General features: G+C 30.6%; 1 long non-coding RNA gene across 2 annotated transcripts in view; it reads left to right on the forward strand.

The window, feature by feature from the left end:
* The window catches only part of LOC146996689 (uncharacterized), a 34,197-nt gene that overhangs the window by 7,187 nt on the left and 9,521 nt on the right, over window positions 1–17,489 (forward strand). The window contains exons 2-3 of one of the 2 annotated variants that reach the window (XR_015041583.1): window positions 560–955; window positions 12,164–12,287. This is a non-coding gene — a long non-coding RNA (uncharacterized LOC146996689). Of the gene's footprint in view, window positions 1–559; window positions 956–6,568; window positions 8,385–12,163; window positions 12,288–17,489 lie in introns of those variants that run through there. The other variant, XR_015041584.1, reaches the window with a different exon arrangement.

The following is a 17,489-nucleotide window of genomic DNA, read 5'->3' on the forward strand; positions in this document are numbered from 1 at the left end:
ATGGAGTGCGCAGTGCCAAGTTTGTGCAATTCTCTGATTTTTTTTAAGTGAAAATAGGTCGACGTGTACATGGATAAAGGGAGTGTGCAATGCCTAGTTTGTGCAATTCTGTGATTTTTTTTTTTAAATAGGTCAAGTGTACTTGGACACCGAGTTTGTGCAATTCTTTGGCTTGTTATTTTGTCTTTGTGTAGTGGTGATAGTGGTGAAATCACCACTACACAAAGACAAAAAGAACAAGTCAAAGTTTATGTCCTGCATATGAAGAAGTACATATTTGTCACATCATCAAATATTCTGAAATTTGTTATTAATATGTTAAATTCTTAAAATTTGTAATAATCTAAATGCCATTAGTATTTTTCTTCCTAAAATTTATTAATATGTTTTGTGGTTATGATTTATAAATTGTACATTGTTCAAATTTTAGTCTATTATGTTAAATTAAATTTACCATGCATATAATAACTGCTTGTGTTTATTATCCTGTGTTTAATTTTATTCAAAATTTGTAAGTGTAATATGTACTTATATTATGCATTCTTTTTCTTGTTTGTAGGATTCTTGTCCACTACAGCTTTAATTTCAAGTCAGTTGCAGAGCAACTCACAAGGCAAAGTTCAGATATATATCTGTCCATTTTGTACTTACAGAACAAAATTTGTCACAACCTTAAAACGTCATATTCTTCGACACACAGGAGAGCGACCACATGTATGCCATATTTGTGGAAAAACATTCACCCAAAAAGGCAATTTGCATCGTCACATGATATGTCATTATGAGTGAAATAATTGTATGGTGCTCCAAACTGAGAAATACAGAAATGACCAGAATTCAGTTGTCTTTTTCATATGCTACTGTACAGTTTTTCCATGCATATTTTTCATAATTTTTGCCATATTTTACTAACTGAAGGTGTAATAAATATACATAGACTTCTTCAAGGACAAAGGTAAGAATATACAAAGACAAAGGTAAGGATATACTGGTATTAATTCTTACCATTGCTGTGGATAGTATAGTGTTAGCTGAGGCTGCATTCTGCTCTGAATTCCAGGGTGTCTTGGATCTCATGTAATGCTTGGTTGACTATGTATGTCTTCCTTCTTTTTCCATGTGTACTTTTGGCTTATTCCATCCTGAGCAGTGATGAGACAACTAAATTATTATGGAGTTTGACCATTCCTCACAAAGGCTTGAGGTGCAAGTGATGAGCTATTTAAAAGAATAGGAGTTTTTACCAAGTATTTTCATTAATAGAAGAAGTTGTTCCTAAGACAGATTTGCTATTTGAACATTTAACATGCTTGTTCTAAACACTTTGGTGAATTTTTTCCCAACAATCAGTGAAAGGTTTTTCATCAAATAGCATATAAATAGGTTTGCTAGGTCTGGGTTCTTTAAAAATGCAAATTCAGATTTAATTAATGATTGATTACAGTTATTTATAAGAATCAAACAGAAGTTAATAAATGTAATAATTAACTTATATTTGCAATATTCAGTCCCATCTTCTTGGTCTAATGCATTGTTATTCATGCTGGATATTGAAGATTTATAGACATCTGCATTTTCTGTATCTTCAGCGCCGGATTTACGTATAAGCTTCACAAGAAAGTGGGGGCTTAGGCTGCCCACTTTCTAGTGGCCACCCCTAAAACTTGTACTATATCCCATATAAAAAATTTGACTTATATCCCTCATAAAGGGCCCCATATCTCAAATAGCTTAGCATCTTGTCAAATCTAAATTCAGTCCTGTGTATCTTACCATCATCTTCCATGATCTTGAAAATCTGTTTCCTTTAAAATGTTTCCAGTTTTTATTGGAAGTTATGAAAGTTAAATTAGCTTCTATAATTCATACAGCATTTTCAGACTCAGCCATTATATTTTACCTCTCTGCATCAAGTTGTGGTATTATCTACTTTGCATAAAGCTTTTGAATTCTAGCTTTCAGAATTTAATTAATTAGTGTATTATGTGGCTGTTACACTGAATTTTAGCCTTCAGAAATCACAGCCATATCCATTCATTTTTCTTCAAATTAAATTGCCACATCTAATATATATAGTCTTATATTTGAATATAAAAAAATTCAGATATTATTTTTTATCAGGAAATATATTGGGAAAATAAAAATGTGAAAAATATGTATGGAACTACATTATTTTAAGTGTGGTCATTGAAAACATTCATTTGAAATCTCTGTCTTCTTTACTGTGATGATATACATACTTATAAATTAACATAAAAGTATTTAAAATTGAATAAAAGCAACACTTATTTACAATATTAAGAATGCATATTCTTCAACTCTGTACTTACGGTATTTAATGTAGCTGCCGTTGGATTACAGAAAAATTTTAGATTCACATTATTTTACATTTGCTGTTGATATCATTTGGGTATGATGTGATATGAAATTACCAAAGAAATTATTTTATGTACTCATCTAGTAGTTTTATAAAACCAAACTCCAATTTCCTAATATTTTTTTTATTGTGAATGTGAATTAATTACTGAATACAGGGTTCGTACAGTCCTTAAAAGTCCTTAGATTTTTTGGAATCGATTTTTGGGCCTAAAAGTCTTTAATTTTGTCCAAAATGAGCAGAATGTCCTTAATTTTAATCATCTGAAATTTCTGTTTGTTTTTATGTCTGTCATTTTGAGTGTGAATTAGCATTTTGAGGAATAGTTTTGGCGATTCACTGCCGTATATATGGTTATCTTTTGAATGGGTTCATGAGTTATAATTTGTTTCTATTTCTAATGTAAATGATAGGATACTCGAGTTTCTAAGCAAGAACTGAAACATAAACATTTCGAAATTTATTTTTTCTAGTAAAAAGCTCTTAAACAACTTTTCGCTTTTGGGGATGTGAATTCTTTTATTAAACAGTTCTAAATTTGGCAATTTTAAGATTAGTTTCTATAGAAAATTTTTAATTCAGAGATTGAGAATTTTTCGACGATTTTTTTTTAAACATCGTAATATTGATAAATTTCATTAAAATAATGGTAATATATTGAAATTATATTTAAAAAATAACATTAAAATAAAACATTTTTATTTTTCGCTGTCATATTATAAAATTTCATTTTGGCAACTTACTATACAATATTTTAAATCTGAAAAATAAAGAAGGTATAATGCTATGAAGCACAATTTACGAAACAGTTCTTAGCAAAAGCAAAATTAGCTATGCATTTAATTAAAAATGTCTTCCTTTTTAATTTTTTCATATTAAGAGTTTTTCCCATGTAATTGTCTCAGAATATTCAAAATTCTCAGAATGTGCATCGGTTTTCTCTATAAAATTAATTTTATACTTTTTCCCTCCTATTTTTTTTAAACTATTTCTGGCTTTTTGCTGTTACAGAAATGGTAGGGATAATTTTTCTTTAGGATTTTAGACATTGCAGCTTGGAAAGTTTAGAAGGATTTGAAGGCAAAATTTATAGACCCACGATTCTAGAAGATTCGAGAAAAATGTGACAAAATGAAAAATGTCTCCATGGTATTGACATGTGATGGATGTGTTTTACATAAAGTTTGCAATGAATTTCTTAATTTTTGGAGAACATCTGGAAGAACAATGAAAACATAATATTTGAATGTTTTATTTCTGATACTAGAATCTTAACATGTTTATCTTCTCTTTATTTTCTCTATTTTTTCATTAGACAGAAGCATGGAAAATATCAAAAATTCTTCTGATCTTATCACATGGGCAGGCATTATAGAAAGGGATTTTTTTATTAATAAAGAAATTGAAAACTTACAATTTAAAAGATTCATCTAATATTCTTAATGCATCATACACATAGCTGGCACTAGGCATTTTCCCACCTGATGGAATCTCTGTGGATCCTAAATTCCTCTGCCTAGTGCCTTTCTAAATTGTGCTTCCAATGCCTGCTCTAAATTCTAAAAGTTTTGCCATTTCTAGATTTTGTTGTTTGGTGTGTCAGTAAGTTCTAGAAATTCTGCCACATCAGCTCTGTAGCCGGCCTTTACTATATATATTTCATATTGCTTCTGAATGTTCATATTACTAAAGAAATAAAATTAGCCGCTTTTTCTGTACATTCTAAATGCATTTAGTGTTTTTTAGAATAACAGAAATCCGTAATTAAATCCAAAAATTCTAAAACGAAAAAGAAACGTGTTTAAGAAAAAAAAAAAAAAAAACTGAATACATAAAGGAAATTACTCTTCAAAGATATGTGCAGTTATTATTATGTGAATTACCCAGTTGTTTATGATTTCAACCTTTACTATAATTTCTCATTTTTATTTCCTCATATGATAAAGTTATTGAGCCAGATTAAATTAAAATTAAATTGTATAATCTTTGACTACTAGTCCACATTATTAGTTTAAATTTGACTGTTCTTGTTTAATTGTGTCACGTGATCTGTAATTGATTTGTTAGCATCAGAACATACCTTTATGTTCTAAGTTCTTTTTAAATAAGAGGCTTATTTAAACCTTTGTCTGATATTGTAGTTAATTTCAGACATAGCGATAATATGCTTCACGTCTGTCAGGGATTTTGGACTATTTAACTTTTACCAGATCAATTAAACCCTCATAGGTACATTGTGGAGAGCTTGACAAGTTAGGAGATAAAGCACGCAGAAAATAGCGAGAGCGTTGGTTTGCATATTGAGACAAATCTCTAATTGTTAGAAAAGATGCTTAAAAGAGAAGGAAATCGATATAAACTAACCAAAATGTTTGGGAAGGCTTCAATTTAAAATGATGGATATATATTTTATTGACTGTCGTTGTTACAAAACATAAATGTTTTGTAGCTTTTAATGTGTAATTATCTTAATATCATTTAAGAATCTGTGTCATAAATTACATGTATTTTAAACTGTGAAATTTTATTAGATTTTGATCTTAATAGGGCTTTTTTTAACAAATTTTGTTAAAAAATAAAATTTAATAGTGGTCATCTAAATCCATAATGACTAAGGTTATCAAACTACCTAATTTAATATTTATAACTAACTGCTTACCCTTAAAAATTATCTCTACATATTAAAGTGAGTTATTGCGTTTCATTAATGCTCACTGTGGTCACAAGATAAAATATAAAAATGTAAAAATTCAAGTAAAACATGTTCTATGCATCTACTGAGACTTAAAATAATACAAAACATCTTATCACCTCTGGTGCTTTAATGGCTTATTGGAACCTTAAAGTATATTAACTGGGTTACAACCCCTGGAACTGCACACGAAGCTATGACACTAACTGCATCAAACAGAGCCTGAGTAACTTTCAACACTTGCCAACCTTGCCTACATCAGACCATTCAGGTTTGTTCTAATCTGAAGGTCTCTCTCCAGACAAGCAGCAGTGGTGACAACAATCAGTCTTTTGTTATGAATCATGCTGTATGATCTTACTACTTCTAATTTTAATCTATGCAGTTTGACATAAAATCTACGTGTTTATTTACTAAACCTCTAGACTAACAAGTATGTGACAAAATGAGACATAAAAAAAAAAAAAACATAAAGCTAACTGTCAGTAAAATATAAATATCACTTATCTTCTTTCAAATATGACCAACTGCTATAAGTGTTAAATATTTAATGCTACTTGATAAATTGCATTATTCTCAAACTTATTAACAATTATGTTAATTAATTCATGTCTAGTAATAATGCATACTACTTAGGGATCTATTTTATTTTTAGGTTGGTATTACAAAAGTGAAATTCAGGCATAGATAATATCTTAAATTGAATTTATTCAGTTCCCATTTGCTCGTAGGTCCTTAATTTTTTTCATTAATGGTCCTTAAAAGTACTTAATTTCCGTGTGCAGAAATGTGTACGAACCCTGTGAATATTTTCCAGTTTCTCTTTTTTCGAGGTCTTTAATTATTATGATTATTTTGAGAAGTTCTATTATGTGTTGTGTTACATTGCTTTCAAATCTGTTTGGCATAATATTGTGCTTAGGTTATCTACTTTATTACTTCCTGAAAACATTCTAAATGTTTTTTTTCTAATTAAACACCTGTTTGCTCAATTCACCTCCAGTTAGAATTTTATAATTTTTCCCCTATTCCATTATGATTTAGATAAATAAAAACCATAATGACTCTGAAGGGAAATGTTCTATGTTATTTTTAAAAGATATTCCTATTTGTTGATACATGTATCTAATTCACACACTTTTCCTACTGAAAAATATTTTGCTATAATATATTCATACATCTGATAGTAAATAATTAATATATATATTATTAAAATATATATGAATTATTTTGACTTTTTAATTAACTTCTATTTTTTCTACATCAAGAAATTTTTAAAAACTCAAGTGATCTGAAAAGAATATTTTCAGTAAATAATGGATATATATTTCTTTACCGAAGCAAATTATTTAAAAAAATTTTTTAACTATTTTTTAATTTGAAAATCTGAAAATGCAATGAGTTGAAATTATTTTTATTCTTGTATGAAAAATTAAACTATATCTAAAAACTAATGTAATTAAAGAATTTTCTGGGGAAAGATGTCAATGATTTTGCTCAGAATTCGATAATAACTTTAAAAAAAAAGTGTTTTTTGTATACACTAATCAAAATACTTATCTTTTGAAATAATTTATTTAACTATAAGAAGAAAAAGAAATATTCTTCAAAATACATTTGTTTTTTCTTATAATAGTCATTTTATGTAAGTACAAAGTGTATTCAAAAGAATGTCAGAATTCATTTATTTTCTTGTACCTGTATCATAAAATTATAAAACATATATGGAATGGAATTCCAAGTCAAATTTTACAGCATCTTCTATATGCACTTCACGTATACTATAGTTATCCAGTGGGGCACTTTTTGATATTTAAGCTGCAGCCAAGTTTTGATTAGCATTTCTTGCATAGTGACTAAAACAGTCATAGCAGTCCTGCATCTTAATACAAAGTGGAATTTCATAGACCTTTAAGATCACGAGAATATAGGTATGTCGTTTATACTATGAAAACTAATACAGTGATGGGAAAAACTTCCATTCAGCCATTCTAGAATTGTCCTTAGAAAACTAGAATGTGTAGTTTTCTTTCCAATTGATGTTCATTAATCTATTTTTTATTTGGAAAAGGTGTCAAATCTGGACTATATCAGTATAGTTATGTCTTGTAACAATATCTATTTAAAAAAAGAAAAGCCCATAATTTCTCCATTCAAAATTATACAAAAAATTTTAACTTTAGGGGGTCTTTTTAATCATGTGCTGTTTTTCTGTATTTCCCAAATGCAGATACAAAAATGTGTTTTAAAAATAACACATCCAAAACAATCTTCAGCAGCCGTTGCTCGCTTCTTCATTGTTCAGTGCCAAAGTTGATATATCCATGTGATCGGCAGGTTTTGTGATGTGCAGAAGTTGCAGACAAAATAGACTTAGTGTAATTAAAAAAAATTAAATACATAATTTATGAATGTTATTCAGTACTATGCATTTTTATTATGAATATGATGTCTTCATTTTTTTCATATTAATTTAAAACCATATGTTTCTTTATTGTCATATGAAGTTTATTTTAATCAGTGCAGTTTTAGATGTCTGTAAGTTTTGTTTTTTTGTTATTATTACAAATTAATTAAATTGGTGAGTTAGAAATTACCTTCCAAAAAATATGTTTTGGGTTAGGATGAATGACATTTTACTAGATTGCCTCATATTACACTAGGTTTCTTGACTGAAGAAGTGTAATAATGGCTTGTAAAATTTTATTCACTGATTTTTTAAATAACACAAAAAGTATTTTATGGGAACCTGATTCTTTAATATTTGCAAAAAATGGTCTTTGGTTTTAACTTCTAATGAAGATGTTAAATGTATTTAAAAAGTATCATTCCTCCTCTTCAAACATCACTCTGAACAACATTTCATTGTGTTTCACCTACGTCAGATTTTCAATACATCTGTATCCTTCACAAAAGTAAATAAATAAAAGTATTTAACTATAATTTCACTTTACAGAATAATTTGTTCCCAAAGCAGGAGTACTATTTCATTTGTGCTTTGAAATACACAAATTAAAAAAATTAATTTTACAGTTATTAAAACTGAGTTATTTAATGTTCATATGTAATAGATTTTTGCATGGGAAATTCACTGAAAAATTTTTTCAAATTTCAGTCTTCAGTTGTAAGCTTCTAATGTTATAAATCAGCATTTAAAAAAATGTTGGTATTTATATTATTGTATTTTTGTTTATTGTGTCTTATATTCTTATGGGTACTGTTCTTTTATCCCGACTGAATTTAGTCCTCATAAAAGCTGACGATTTGGCGAAAAATTCGAAGCATAGAAATAATTGCCAAACTATTTATGATACGGTAAGTGAAGCAAAGTCCAAAGGAAAAGATAGTATAACAAATATTCGTAAAATTGGTTACTTTTAATTTAAATTAATTAACTTTTCAAAGAAATCAGGAAAAAAATTTGGTAACAAGCTGAGATTAATGCGAAGTCATATCATTTAAAATGTCTGAAAATGACTGTGACATTTAAAATGACTGTGCATCATATCATTTAAAATGTCTGAAAACATTTTAACGCATAGCCGTTGAAAAACATTCCTTTGTTTATCGAGAGATACCGCCATACACTCACTGGAGAGGAAGGATACGACCAGACTTATTTTTCAACGTGGAAACAGACTTTCAACTTACGATAATATTAGCAGTGCCGCCTATTTTAACCTTCTCCGGCACGCTACCTTTTAAAGTTGGAATTTTGATTTAAAAAAAAAAGGTAGGCCGTCTAATTAGGCCTAGAGGAGTACACAAGTAAAATTTTGTGAAGATAGCACTTATCGTTTTAATTCTGTGGGTGTGCCCAAAGTGGGCACACTGACTGAATAGAGCTTTGAAAAGAGTGCTGAAACGAGCATTGTTTTCAATGAATTGACCGATGAGATGCGGCGAAACAAAGGATACAGACACTCAGTTGTCCTAAATTATCGGTGAGCCCGGTCTGGGCACACCTAGGGTTCGCCGTTTGATTTTAGGCAAGTAAAAAATTAAAACTAATATAGAATAAGGAGATTAGCATACAGCCAAAAAATAACATAGAAACTTCTTTTCAAACAATTCCTTTTATACCCTAAAAAATATCGATCTGGAAGATTTCTTTGAAAAATGAGGGTCTTAAAAAACTAAACATAGCTAAAATATATGGACTGGTTTGTGTTGAGCTGCCATCTACTATAAATAAAGAAGGTTCAGAGTAACCTATAAATCCTTTTTCATTTAATTTTTCTGTGCGTACAGAAGGAAATTTTTAGGTGTGTCCAGACCGGACACACTGCTGCAAATGGTTAACTGTCGGTCTTGATATTAGTGCACGGCCCTTATGTAACTGATCGAATCAACAACAGTGCAGTGAATTCATATCAAGCTGATACTGACCAAATTCAAGGGAAGTAAATTCTAAACACCACGCATGTTTCATCATTAGGTTAAGTCACAAATTTTCATATCCATGGTAAATACAGTAATAATAAAAACACAAGTTATCATTACATCTTTCGAATTTGTATTCTCGTTGCAAAGTTTGAAAAGACATTCTTATACTTTTTATAAAAAGTAAACATTATAATGAATTTAAAAGTAAACATTGGCGATTTCACATAAAACACTCTAGTGGCGAGTTTAGAGAAAAATTTGGTGACAACTCCAGTCCGATAACAGAGCAGTGCCTTGTTATGATTTTGCTTTAAATTTTCAGATGTTTTCAAAGAATGTTAGAATACATGGCAAATAAGATTTTGTTTTCATATTATAAACAAGGGCATTATAAATAAATAAACTGGTAACATAATCTTATCAGCCGATCATTTTTTTTATTGATGCATACATGTATATGTAATGATGTAGGAAGGTTGATTGCATAGATGTTGATCCATAATGAACAGCAAAGCAAACTTGGCAGCCGAGGCATATTAAGTATTCATTTTAATTCAATTGACATTTGCGGCCACAAATAACTTGGTACTCTAGTAGTGCCTATTTCAAGACATTTACATTTCTTAAAGCTCTGCCGTAAAAAGAGAAGCAGCAGATGTAAAGTGCATTAGTTATCGAATATGGCAGTTTATTAATAGAACGGTTTCGGCTGAAAAAAAATTAATTTCCGAATTAGCTACATCATCGTTATGTAAAAGTCATATGATTATGGATTAATCTAGAAATGATGCAGTCCAGAAAAAATTTATTATTATCAATTGCTATTTTTAGAACGGAGAGGGAAAATATCCAAATTAAAATAAAGAATTAAGGGACTATTTCTAATTTAAGTCATAATTTTTATTTACATATATACAGAGGCCTTAATTACCTCTGTACAGTTGTTCCTTTTACCCTCTTCATGTAACATAATGTTGGAGGTTCTTATTTTATGATTGTGTGTATTTGTTTTAATATTGTTATACTTTTTTTATTGTGGAATGTTTAAGTGCAGTTCTCAAAGGCCAGTTACCTTATGCAAGGAGAGGCCTTTTTAAGTAACTGCCTAGGCACCCTGGGCCACCAGTGCAGAGAACACACTGGTTAGCTCAAGAGGACAGCCCTATTGATGGCTATGTTTGTTTAGATGTATTGCGAGGCCTTCCAATATGGTAAAATAAAGGAATTGTAAATGAAAAATAACGGTGAAACCATAATTTCTGAATCTTACTCCTATTATTATATGGTGTTAAAATATAATTTATCAATATGAAAATTAGTATCATAAATATTTATGTGCATTTAATTATAAATAATGATTATGTAAATGTTTATTTTGTGATATTATATGATAACAAGAACCTTCCCTGAAGAATTATGATTATGTGAACTCTCAAACAAAAAGACTTTTGGACTGAAATGCTGAAAAATTCAATAGGACTCTTAAAAATTAAAATTTATTTTAAAAAATTGATATTTATAAATTATATTTTACAGGATCAAAATTTTATGATTTATGTTTTTTTTTCACTTATTAGTGCTTTAATGCTTGCTCTTTAAAAAGGCTTCTCCTTTGTATGCCTTTTTCTTCGTAAAGGGGGGGATATGTAAGAAAAAAGAATATGTAAAAAAATTAAAATTAGCAACATAAATTTCCCTTCTCTATTCTAAAAATAATAACCCCTCTCTGCACTGCGAGACTATTCTACGTCATATGATTCTTACGTAATTATGATGATGTAAATGGAAATAAAACTAAATCAACCAATAGTAATTTTACAGCAATATTAACTGTTCAATCAAAATGCTTTGAAAACCAAAACTAACGTGCCGAGTTGTGTGTAGCCATAAGATGTTGCTGAAAATAAACTGAAGATTTAATCTGAATTCGCCTCCAATTTTCTGTCATTGCTTCAAAGTTTGAATTTATTACATATATATGATTTTTCTTCATTCCTTCAAGCTAGTATATTGTATTTATAGTAAAGTATTTTTTTTTAGCCCAAAGGGCATTAGCTCATAAGGGCTATTAATTTCGTTTTGGGATTTTCCGTTGATTCACGATAAATGTCCGTTCACTTTTCAAACAGTTGCCACCAACTATTACAGCCCTGTATTATATTTAAAGAAATTAAATAAAGAAGAATTTGCATAATTGCATGTATGTTTCTCGCACTGTGATGAAATGACAGTACCTAAAGCCATGAAATTTTCAATAACGTATGTTTTCACTCGAATATGGGAATCTGGAAGCCCAAATTTGAAATTTGCTTTATTTATCTATTTCATATTTTGTAAAACTTTAATGAATTTTCGATTAACAAACTCAACGATTTCAAAGCGAGCAATGGTGACTCTATACGGGGGAAATTTTTTTTTTTTTTTTTCTCCATCGTGTGAGACTCTGTATCAGAAATTCTAAAGATATGCTCATTTTAAAATTATTTTGCTGTTGAACTGAATTTTATGGTTTAAGTGCAAAGAACATGATATTTAATAAATAAAGGTAACCCACGAAACGTTAAAAAAATGCACCTTATGGCATAATGCTAAAAAGCTTTCAGTTTTTTTTTTTTTTTTTTTTTTTTTTTTGTCTGTCTGATTTCAGCTTTGTAGTACTAATAATTGATTTATACTAAATTTGTCCCCCTTCCTTACTTTCTTTACAGATATCTCAAAACAGGATTTGAGAAATTACCTGAAAGTGATGTGGAACATGGTGCCTGTGGAAATACTATTTAAACAGCTCTGGTTTCAAATTTCATTCAACTGAAATGAAATTATTTATGCTTGGTAAAATGAAAGCATTAATACTTTGAACAAAAAGCATTTATCTAAATCAGTACTGTATGTTTGATAAACCATTAGATTAATTTTAAATTGAAAATAATTATAACATTAAAAGAGTAATTTTAGTCACATGTATTTCATCTCCTCTGTTGACTATATTGTCATCTTCAAAGTATGAGTAAGCTGAGTGCTATAATGTAACATATCAGGTATGTGTATGAAGGATTGAGCTTGTAACCTGCTGATTGCAAACACATGTCAAAAACATAACTAAAATATTTAGGGATTTAGGTTATTCCAAAAAATGAAAATTTGGCAAAAATTGTTAAAATTTTATAAAAACTGTACTTTTTTAATCCATTTTCATAAGAGATCTGGAATTATTATTTTACTTTCAAAATAGTTTTATCTAATTCAAAAACTGAACTTATTGTAATCTTAAGTTAGTTGTTGATTTACCTAAAAATTATTTTATTTTAAAAATTTGCTCTGCTCGTGAATCAAACTGGTCGCATTCTTATTGCTGTATTTTTATGTTCTTCAATTATATTGAAATAGTAAGTGCAGTTAACTTTTGCTCTGTGCTGAATTCCTGATTTTTTACTGTTTGAGTGTCAGAAAATATAACGTTTATTAGTACAGATTTTATGTTACTACATTAATCAACGTTGTGTTTTCTTATGCTGTTTTACTTGGCATGCCATACTTTCCCATTCTGACTATTTGTGAATGTAATTCATCTTTTGGGGACAGAGAGAAGTGAATGGAATATTTTGGGTATAAATTGTTCTTTTTTTTTTTTTTAAATTTTGGAAAAAGTTTATTTTCATATTTGCCAGAAAACATGTCAAATACTGTATGCGTCTGTACATTTTTAATAGGCATTAGGGAAGGAGAAGATTAAATATATTTCCTGTAGTTATTGCTTTTATCATATATACATTGCTCGACATTGAAAATGCAGCACCAAGAAGGAATGGTCAGAAGGTGATGAAATTTGGAAAAAAGACAGAGACAGCAAGCAGCAATAAGTGATCTTTATTTCAAAATGATAATCAGAATATAGAGCGAGAACGGCGTCGACTCAGTAAGATGTAGGACCACCGCGGACAGCGATGCAGAAGAAACACGTCTAAGCATAGAGTCCATTCCCTTTCAACCATTTGCCACAGTTCGTCTTCTGAACGAGGCAGGAGCAGAGTCTGCAAACGGCGTCCAATAACATCCCACACATGTTCGATTGGTGACAGGTCAGGAGAAGACGGTGGCCAAGGAAGCATCTGTATACCTTGCAGAGCATGTTGGCAGATGCGACCACTGTGTGGTCGGGCGTTATCCTGCTGAAAAATTGCATTAGGCAGCCCCTGAAGGTAGGGGATTGCCACCGGCCGCAGTACATTATCCAAGTATCGTTGGGCCGTCATAGTGCCCTGAATACGAACTAGAGGTGACCTGGAATCGTAGGCAATAGCGTTATGCCACCTTGTCGCGCCGTGGTGCGTTTCACAGTTACTGCCGGATTAGATCCTATCTCCACGTCGATGTCACACACGTATGCGGCGACTGTCACTGGATAAACAGAAGCGTGACTCATCTGAGAACGCGACGTTTCGCCATTCTGTCATCCACATCGCTCCAGTCCGGCACCATTGTAAACGTTGTCGTCTATGCTGTGGGGTCAATGGCAGTCTTCTTAACGGACGCCGTGAGTGCAGGCCACGTTCAACCAATCGATGGGAAATGGTTCTGGTCGACACGGGAACATCCAGAGTATCTTGCACATGCTGCAGAATCGAGGTACAAGTAACTTGCGGGACCGCCACAGCTTGTCGGCGGTTGCGTCGATCCATGCGTGCTGATGTCACTCTGGCTGCACCTGCACCCCTCCTTCTTCCCACATTTCCTTGTTCCAACCATGTTCGCCATAGCCGATGCACCGTGCTTGCATCCATGTGGGTATCAGCTGCGATTTGACGTAAGGACCAACCCGGCCTTCTCAGTCCGATCACCATACCCCTCGTAAAATCGTCTATCTGCTGGAAGTGCCTTTGTTGACGGCGGCCTGGCATTCTCTCCTATTATACGTATCCTCTGGGACAAAAACTAACTTTCTTCGATAATTCGTCTGGCAGAAATAACGACACGAATATTGCCCATTCTGCATGTCCTTTCCCTTATATCTTACTTTACGTGCGTCGGAGAGCTGCGCATTTCACATCATTCGCATAACTCAGTGACGTGCGTCTACTCTAAAATTTGCATAAATTTCTGACCACTCCTTCTTGGTGTTGCATTTTCAATGTGGAGCAGTGTATGTGTACGTATTGACCAAGATATATACATTAATAAATGTTAAGGAGAGTGACTGTAAAATTTTACATCATAATTATTGGTAGATGCAGAATCAGTATCAGTACTCAATCAGTAACCAAACTCTTGTAATAAAAATGTGTATTAATTGTTGATAAACACTTTAAGTTAAATGGTCTGGAAAAATGAAAAGCAGCAACTCATTGTGACTCATGATATCTGTAGAATAATATATTTAGACATTTAAACTAATACTAGTTGCTAAAGTTTCAACAGCTTACCAGTATATAACATACATATTCTGTTTGCCACATCATTATTTAATTTTTGGCACTGCAATGGGTACGTGAATATTTTGTCCTTTTTTTCCTTGATAATTATTCTCAGTTCTTGGCAGTATCTAGAGTGGAATATTTCTAAAGAAGTTGTGACTTTACATAGAGCATCTAGTAAAATTTTATTCCAGTTGCGTCATTAATCAAGTTGTGTTGTTTAGTTGCATATTGTTACCTGTGAAGCAAAACACCTGATGTGTATACCACATGACTTCCTTGTACGGAATATTAAATTATATACATTTTTTCTTGCATTTCATTTAAACTTATTGGATTGAATTAAATCTACTTTGTCGATAGAGCACAAATCACAATAGAATAAATGCACTCTTTAAAATTCACTATATTTGTATACCATAGGGACACTCTGGTGCTAGGTTCACTTTACATCTCATTCATTTTATAACTCAGAATACACAAAAATTATATCATCTGAAGAATTATCTAATTATTGCCACATGTTCTATTCAAATACTATAATAAATCTAAAAGGATATATAAAAGAAATTAAACAAACAAGCAAACAGTTTTTCACAGACGATTCAGTATTTCTCATTCAATTGATTCAATTCTCACTTTGCGACAAGGCAAAAATACATAAAAACTCAAAATACCTATATCAAAATTACGAAGTAAATCTTAAACATATATTTGCTCGAATAAATTCCAGAATGGATTAAGCATGATGTATTTCACAATAATAAAAGAAGGAGTTATCTTTGTTGTTGGGAAGCTTAGTTTCTCTAGATTGGCAACAAATCCTCTGTTCTGCTAAGTTTCAAATGTAAACAAATATGGCTCCTATGTTAAAAATAATTAGGCTTAGCACTTAAACAGCTTTTAAATTGATGATAATTCTATATATATCGCATGCAGATGAAAACTTTAACTGGAAAATAAGAACAACATAATTCAATCACTTTTAAAGCAAAAAACTTGCACAATTTGCCGACATATAAGAATAATAAAACTGACCTTACTGAGCCGAGTATCAGAATGTGGATATATATATATTTAAATTTAAACAAATTTAAATTTTAACAAACATGTATATACGTAAAAAAGCATTCTTATGAAACAATATATATATATTTATATAAATTTTGGTGCGGCCGATTGCAACCAAAAAGGGGGGTGCACATCTACATTTTAAATCAATTTTATAATTCGTTTAGGGAAATAGTCCTTTAATCTGTCCTTACGTACGGGTGTCACGCAAAAAGATAATAAACTTGCATTCAATAGTGGTCAAAATGGATATTTTCATTGAAATATGGTACCCCGAATTTTTCGTGATTACAATACTTCCTTTACTTCGTACAAAGAAGTTTAAAATATCTATATATGGTATCATATTTATTTGTAAAGATATCCTTACTGTAATAATTATGTGATGATATTTAACTAATTCTGAAAGCTATCGTCTGTAAACATTTTTAATTGATTAAAGTATACTGCATGATATTCATTTTAGAAGTATCTTATGGTTTGATATTTGCTTAGGGATTTTCAAATTCTTGAAACATTTTCTTTCAGTAAAATTTGTATTTAATGTATATTTTTTAACAGCAAAAGTGAAAAACAATTAATTTTATAGAATCATAAATTCTTAATCCTGTGCTACACTCAAAAATTAAGTTAAATTTGTTTTTTAAATTTTAAGAGTTAGACTGTTTTGTGCTTATTCTTGCTCTGATTTTTGTACATACATTTAAAGCTACATGCAGATCTTTATAATTAAAAAACTGCCGAGATATATTTTTAAAAATCTCTCTGTTTTGTATAATATTAGTAATTATTTCAATTTCATGGTCTTTAATAGGTTGATAAAGCTTTTTTGAATAATCTACAGTAATTAAGAGTTGCATGATTGCAATTAATCTGCTATTAATCAAATTTTTAAAATCTTAGCTAGGACAAATTCCTTTTGAAAAAGGTCAAGATTAGACATTTTGTATTCTAATATGATATCCTATAAGTGCACCATCTTATGAATTTTATAAAACCTCGTAAAAATTATTCTTTTTGTCTACAGTTCTGTATCAATTTGATATCATCATGTTCATTCACTAAAGACTCAATCTGACAGCAGGTTGTAAAAACTGGAACAACCTATTTGATCTTTTTTTTTTTTTTTTTTTTTTTTTTCCAGGCATCACAGTGCAGTTAACTTGTTAGCATAAACCTATAGAAACTGTCTAACATATCTGCCAGTTTTTAGGAAAACTAATCTAGTTTTACGATCTTACGCACAAAATTAGTTTTTTACAGATTTTTAAAATTTTTTGTAAAGTCATAAAAATTAAGCCATTTTGGATATTTAGTGCCATAATTATATTTTAAATATTGATTCTTGGCAGGCCTTAATTTACCATTCAAATTACCCCTCTCATTTACATCAGAAACCATGGAGGTAGGAAGTAAGATGGAGTCGCTCTAAACAAGTTTCTCCCGTACCCTGCTCTGAAGCACCGGCGATCCCTACGTGGTGACCAAAACGTTGGGTCATTTGCCATTGAGTTCAATGGGATTTGACGCGTTCGGATGTAAATATTTTGTA

Source organism: Stegodyphus dumicola, chromosome 6, assembly GCF_044657685.1.
Source record: "Stegodyphus dumicola isolate Sdum_Otavi_A_Nest chromosome 6, ASM4465768v1".
NCBI classification, from domain to species: Eukaryota; Metazoa; Arthropoda; class Arachnida; order Araneae; family Eresidae; genus Stegodyphus; species Stegodyphus dumicola.